The 7,473-nt window shown below is 41.5% G+C and overlaps 1 long non-coding RNA gene across 10 annotated transcripts in view; it reads left to right on the top strand.

Moving 5' to 3' along the window:
* Positions 767 to 7,473, top strand: part of LOC110394024 — a 93,419-nt gene continuing 86,712 nt past the window's right edge. For 4 of the 10 annotated variants that reach the window (XR_002435335.1, XR_002435334.1, XR_002435326.1 and 1 more), the window contains exon 1: positions 5,084 to 5,173. This is a non-coding gene — a long non-coding RNA (uncharacterized LOC110394024). Of the gene's footprint in view, positions 1,049 to 1,600; positions 1,725 to 5,064; positions 5,174 to 7,473 lie in introns of those variants that run through there. The other 6 variants (XR_002435332.1, XR_002435330.1, XR_002435331.1 and 3 more) reach the window with 4 other exon arrangements.

Genomic DNA, 7,473 nt, shown 5'->3' with positions numbered 1-7,473 from the left:
ATATGAGCAAAAATAACAAGTCTTTATAGCAGTTTTAATAAACTGCACGTTATAGCACCTTTCATCTTCAAAGAATAAACCAAATTTATTGTTGGCATAAACCCACTGAGACCAGTGAAGTTAAAGAGAGGGGTGCAGCTACTCCATTACTAATCAGGGTCGTGATTTCACGGGACAATTTTTTTTGTACCTTGTCAGTAACTATTATGAAATCTGGGAGATTGCAGTGCAAATTTAAGAGCACAAGGCAAACTGAATCTTGTGACTTCAGGCTTAATGGCCATCATTAAGTATAATATATATGCATAGCTGCAGTATACTTTTGCCAAGTTTCTGGAAAGATCAGTTAAGTAACTGACTGCAGGGGTGTAAAATTCATACTTCATCTCTCTAATGACGATTCTTGTTCCTACTGCATGCAGTGTGGAAATCTGTAGATCATGTGAAGTACGAAACTGCACCTCATTCTCCCCCTTGCACAGCATCACTTTCTGTGCATTCCTTGACAATATGAAAGCTGTCAAACGTTCAAGTTATGAGAGGCAAAACAGTGGACATCATGCAGGCTCCCAAAAAGATGCATTGCATTTATGCCTGTTATTAAAGCCTTGGGACATGAGAATGCAAGCAAGCTAGCCTGTACAATGCAACAGGATACAGACAATGTTTCTTCCATGTTGCCTCAGCCGTTTTATAGTGTGGAAAGGGCACAGGGCCAATAAGCAAGTCTAGCTTCCTGTTTGTTTTCCCCTCCACTCAACATACTGTGAGTAGAAGCTAATGCATTTTGCTTGGCTCCTGCAAAGGAGTTCAAGGATCCCCTCTTTATCTGAGCAAGCTTTGGCAAAATCTGTCTGTGTTTTGCTTTCATAGTGAGGGCTTTACATAGGACTCAATTCAGATTGCTAATGACTGGCAAGCTAATGTGCTGGAATTTCTCAGATGCGACCTATCTAATATACCTCTGATATTTGTACCACCAGCAGCAAAGGAAAGGAATGAATTTGTTATATGCTTAAAAGTGATATGCAGAACAGAAACCATTCAGGTGAGATATGACGTCCCATTACTTAATTTGCAGATGAGATTCTTTAAGAAAAGTACTGGTGTTGTTTTGTATGATTGGTATGAATTCTTGGTGGTACAACTGTTGCCTGTGAAAGTAGCCGGTTGGTGTGGAACTTCCTGCAAATACTTTGCAATTCCACCTTAACGACAAACGTGCAGTAAGGACAGTTTCCAGCCTTTATCTGTCAAATTGTCTTTTAGAGAGTTTAACTTACGAAAATATGGGTGGCTGCTTTCCAGTATGGAAAAAAGATACTCCTAAAAAATAAATATCAGCCTGCATATATCTCTCAGAGGCTTTGATTTAACCTACTCTGTAAGTATAGTGTGCCAAGTTTTTCTCTATGCTGTAGTTTGTCTCTGCACTTGGGCTCTTTGGTTTCTATGAAGTGATCGTTTGTTCTTGGCATGTAAACACTGCAAAGAGAAGTAACCAGGAAACACGTATCAGTGTTATGATAACCACAGAGTAAGCAACCAGGAATTCCTTTGGAAGTTGTACAGACTATGCTGTAGTACTGTAAATAACACTAAAGCGTATGCGTTGTAGTTCTGTCTGTGCACTGGGGAATGAGGGGGAATTAGCAAACTCCTTGAAAGTTGCCTCAGAAGGTGTATCTAATGGTGACAGTGCCCTGGAAACTGCATGAAGTGGGGTAGGTGTGCATTCCCCCTAGTTTTGCTTTGCTGGCAAATCACTTACCTTTGTTTATTTCCAGTGTTTGTCAGTTTAAATTACTACCTTCTCCAGATGGGAGCTGTGCTATATCAACTGTGCATATAGCATCTCTGCAATGTCATCCTAACCTTAATGGTACCTATATGAGCCATGGAGTTAGTATGGACAGCAAACTGAGGAAATGCTGAAGTTCAGTGGAAGCTGGTCTTAGCTTGGATCAGGATAATATGCCTTGAGTCCTCAGTCACAATAGTGTGGTAACAGTTATGTGATACTACACATGAGGATATTTTACAGGACTGAAAAAGGAAATATTCTAATAGCTGGATGTAGCTGGAACTGAATGGTGTAAGTACCTTGTAGTTTTGAGAGACTGACCCCTCATGTGAGAAAGTTTACCAGTGGAGTGGGACTACAGCCAAAACCATCCCTTCTATATAAAGAAGCTCAAAAAATCTAGGACAACTCCATGCAATAGGGTAAAAGATCTGTCTGTGAGAGTCCTCCATTGTTTCTCAGAATGTGGGCTCATTAACTGGAGCTTTCAAAGTGCTACAGAAAGAGATCACAACATGCTGTTATCTGCAGCTCGGTACAATGGTTAACATCTACTGGAAATGATTTATCCTCCTGCAATATTTATCTACTAGCTGTCATTTTTTTAAGCTTTTGTATTGATGAAAGTGGTATTCTCAAGGAAAATTTATCCCTCAGACTCTGTAACAGACTCAATTGTCTCCTACAATAGGACAGTCAATGTTGCTTCTGAAAAATATCCTTCCAACAATACAATTCTAGACAACATGAAGTGAAATAGCATTACTTAAACAGAGCTTCTAATAGAAACTCTTAAGTTTTCTCCATACCGTCACACGTATTATTCCTGCAACTGATCAAAAGTTTGCTCCTCTCCTCTAGAGACAGCAGTCACCACCACAACACTCTCATTTCCACTGTTTCCTAACAGATTTGTCTGACACTTTGCTAAAAATACTGTCCCACACTGTCTTCTTGTCTCACCGATCTCAAAACAAATCTGCAGGTTTCCAGGCTACCTCAGCTGCTCCACACTTCTGGTATGGTGTGAAGACATGAAACCTGTGGTGTGTCTCCCAGAATTAAATGTTTGGCATAGGAAAAAATGTCTGACGTGATGAAGATGCCAGTTTTCAAGCCAGGAGATCAGTTTCAGTGCTGGTAATAAATCGCAGTGGCTGCTCATTAGTCAGTGAGACATCTATTCATAGACTGAGGAATCGCTGCCCATGCTTGCAGGGATGTGCACCCGTCATGCATCCATCTCTGTGGCTTGCGCTCTGTGTTGAACCTGTGATAGTGGAAATATGAGATGGATGCACTATTGCTCAATTATAGCTTAGTGCCAAGGGAGGACTGAGACAGAAGAATGAGTCAGAAACAAAGAAATAAACAGCAGTAAATTTCGTTGGCTGGACATAGACCTGACATGAGGGGTGCGGCTAGTGGCAGTGTGCCAGGGCAAGCATCTGAGACCTATGTTTGTGATGTGGCAAATGGAAAATGCGGTTTCTGTTTGTGGTGGCAACTCTAGGCTTAGTGTTGGGTGGGGACAATGTTCAAAATGAGGGGCAAACATTGAATCACAGTGAATGTTGTCACTGCTGGTGCCCTATCAGTGCCCTCAGCTCATTGAAATTAGGCTACTGGGGAGATGGTGGGTGCCCTATCCATGGAGACATTCGAGCTGGACCAGGCTCTGAGCAACCTGGTCTAGCTGTAGGTGTCCCTGTTCACCTATTCAGGGGAGTTGGAAGGGACATCTATTCCAACTCAAATGATTCTATGAAATACTCTGCACCCAGACTGCCTTGTGCTCCTATATGCCCTCGCTGTCCCCTGCCATCCTGCACTTTCTGTTTCCTCAGCTTGTCTCAAGCCAAGAGTCTTCAACTCTGCTTGTGGCTGTACAATTTCCCTGATACCTGGAATTGCTCAATCCTTGCATGGCAGCAGTGAGGCAGTAGCTGGTGTGCATCAGCAGCCTATGCATAGCAGTTGTGTTGGCTTATCAGTCAGAGAACTGGTGAGGTGGTTCCTGCCTGGCTCACCATGGGACATGGCTGGATACAGCAGGAATCTAAAACCTGCAGTTAAGCGCTGCCTGGACAGCTGAACTTCACCAGCCATGCAGGGCTGCTCTTTTCCTAGCTTGGTGAATATGGAAAGGGGATGGGGAGCCGCTGGGGGGGACTCTCATATTGCGGTCAACATTAGGGATGGCTGTGCTGGATGGAATTAATGTTTGTTCTGTTTTTTTTTCCCCTCTGCCCTAGCAGTGCCCTACTTTCCTGTGTTCAATGCAAGTACATGTGTTAATGGTTGTAGCAGTAGGGGAAGAGGGTGGCTTGTAAGGAAAGGAATGAGTTTTCCAAAACTTGGATGGGGCTGCATTACTGTCAAATGTGGGCTTCCTCGAATACTAATAAGTCACAGCTGGTAAGCTGGTACTTTGCTGGGTGCTTATGTTTGGCCCTTATGTTATGCTGAAGGGTTTCTTTTGTGGCTACAGTGCTGAGATCATGGGGACCTAACATGTGTCCATGTGTCTCTAGACAGATGTTCAGTGCATCAGGGTTGATGGAGAGCCGTGGCTTGAGTGCTTTTTATTTTTTTTAACATGAGTAACAGCCTTTAATGTTTCTGCCCAGAAAGACCATGTTGCTTCTTGCATAATGATGTTGTTGCAGGAATTTATTTCTTGCAGATTGCTAGCACTTTCATCTCATGTCAATATGTTTCACATTTGTCATAGTCAAACATATTATGGAGTTTTCCTGCTTGATAAGGAGTTTTTACACACTGTGCTGCATCGTTCTTGAGCTCAACTTCCAACCTCCTCTTCCCAGAAGGTATTATTTACATAGGTACAGTTGTGTTGCACTGAACCCTAATCTGGGCAGCACTGATGTGATAACCATTCAGCTTCTCTTCAAATTTCTTCTGGGGTCCACATTACTTAATTCATAACTTACTCATGGAAGAAAATTTTTGGAGTGTTTATACAATTTTGAAGTATAAAGCAGCTTTTCTAGGAGCTGACACTACCTCTTTGTAAAGGGCACCAAAGGCTCAAGCAGACATAACTAAACTGTATTTAACCGCTGTATTTACAGTTCAGAGTTATTGAAGTAAATGCTTTTTTGAACAGGTACTTATGGCCTTATAGGGTTGCTGTAGTGAAAATGCTAAGTCATGGCTTGAACCAGTGATTGAGCACCTGGTGGGAAGGCAGGGCCAACCCAGGGGAGCTAAAGTGCAAGCGATGCAGCTGAGTGACCAGAAGGGGTGGATCCTGGCTCCACTCCTTCCCAGACCTCATTTAAGGGTTGGCAGTGGAGGTAAGGGCATCTCATCTGGAGATTCCTGCATACCTGAGGCCTTCCAGAGGTAAGCAGTTATTCTTCCTTTGTTCCTGCATCCATGGCTGCTGCACTGGGCCTTGTTCTCATTTGCTGCAGCCTAGGATTGTGTCACTCCATTATTATTGCTGTACTTTCCTTCACATTATAGCATTACAGCATTATGCTTGCATTATTTGTAATTAATTTTAAAAAGGGAGAAGAACTGGAGCTTTTTCTCATTTAACAATGATTAACTTGCTAGAGGAGTATATTTTTTGTGATGTATGTCCTATTCACACAGATGTGTTAAAGTGCTTGTAATGTTCATTTAATGACATATTAAGTCAAAATAGAATTATAATGGTAAATAGTGATGTTTTACTGTGACAGAAATTCTTCCTTTCAGGGTGTTTTCTCTGGAAATTTTTGCTTCAGACAAATATCAAACTCCCTGAAAACAATTCCCCCCCTATTACTGCTTCTCTTCCTCACTTGTGTTAGCGAAGAATTCAGTCCAAATCTCACCTAGATGAATCTCTGGAAGCATTTCCATTGATTTAAGTAGATGTGAGATCTAGTTTCTACCTGGGAGCTCTGAGGTTCCACCCAAATAATGTTCTGGGCTCCTGTGCACTTACACCAGGCAAAATATACCTTTGTTTTCTGCTTGTGCCAAGATCATCTCAGACTTCTGGTATTGGGATTTGGTCCCAGATAATAAATGTTGTCCAGTGGGAGGCCTATTCCTGCCAGATCTTCCTCTTCAAACTGGAAAATATACCTACTGTATTGTACTTCTTCAGACAAACATCTAAATCCCAGTAATTTGTAATCCCCACTGATGCAATGCAGAATTCTAAATGTGTTAAAATGACCTAAGGGCTTGCTATGCTCAATTAGTCTCTGAGGTGTGCTCTGCTGTTTGTTATGTGATATTCTGGTTTCCCCAGGAATGTCTGCACTGTTGTTGCTGGAGCAAATAACTGTGTTTGTGCTGTGCCAGGATGGCTGGCTGTGGCCAGCTGCTCTTATTGCTCGTCTTGAAGAGTGAACGCTGCCATGCCTGATTACCTCACGCCATTTCTGCAACAAGATGACAATGTCTTAATTCTTCCACCCACCAAGTTCACTTGCTGTGATGAGTTTGTATGATTACTGTATTACATCTGGTGGGGAAAAAAAAAAAAGAAGAAACTTCTTGGGTCTTGGACGCATACAGAATCAATCCCAGCACACTGAGTGGTCTTGGGGTTTGTAATCACACCCAGAACTTCATTTCTATATTTGTACCTCTCTAAGTTAAAAAACTAAACAACAAAAAAAACCCTTTAACGTGAATTGGTAGCTGTGCAGATATTGTTTTCAACTTTCTAGCAAGTCAAGTGTAATCAGGCAATGATCCATTTTCCACTCATGTCTTTTAAAATATGGATCACATCCTGTTTCTATAGCTTTTATAGTTGGCATATTACCCTGACAGTTTTCTACCGACCTCTAATTGGGTATAATGGAAATTTCTTGTTAAATTTCCATATTCAGATTTTATTGGAAATAATTTAAACTCGCAAGATGTAGCCTACTGTGAGACATGGTCTCAGTTGTGCCATGTCTGATGAAAATGGCTTTCACACTCTGGTGCAGCATGCTGTACTTTTTGAGTGTGAGAAGCTTTCTATTCCCTAAGGTAATTCATCAAGTAGCTCTTTGGCTTAACAATCAAAACCTCCAACTTAGAAATGCAAATGATCTTGAGATGTAGAGCTTATGACAGTGTTTTTATGCAGGGCTATTAACCAGTTTTGCATATTAACATTCAGTCTTGGTTTGTTTGTTTTTTTCATTGGATTTTTAAATCTTGGCAAAAATTTCTTGCATTTCAACTCTTTGGTTAACGTGGCAGTGATGCCCATCTTGTTTTAGATACCTTTAAATAGTAGATGAGTTAGACCTAGGGGACACAATTTGAGAAAACTATCCTGCTGTGGATCTTTAGGTTTTTAGTGTTGTGGGGTTTTTTTGTTGTTGTTGTTGTTTTTTTTTAAGGCAGCAAAAGAAAATGTTTCTTCTGTCTAGAGGTTTCCCTATTTCATCACAGAGGTTACAGATTGTCTGGAAGAGAGGAGGGTGTTGAAATGCTGGGGCATAACCTGCTCGATCCTGTTTATATAAAACATCATCATTAGCTGCATCTAATCTCTGTTGCTGCTGGTCTGAATGGCTCAGTGCTTCATCCTACTGCAAGAGTCTGCTTTTCCTCAAAGATGGTGTGCCAACATCTTCTTTATTTCAGGAATAATTCTGCATGAGTTGGGAGTGCTGTACCTCAGCCTGCTTGGATAAATTCCA

Source organism: Numida meleagris, chromosome 2 (genome assembly GCF_002078875.1).
Source record: "Numida meleagris isolate 19003 breed g44 Domestic line chromosome 2, NumMel1.0, whole genome shotgun sequence".
Lineage (NCBI taxonomy): Eukaryota > Metazoa > Chordata > Aves > Galliformes > Numididae > Numida > Numida meleagris.
This window is presented reverse-complemented; position numbering and strand designations above follow the sequence as displayed.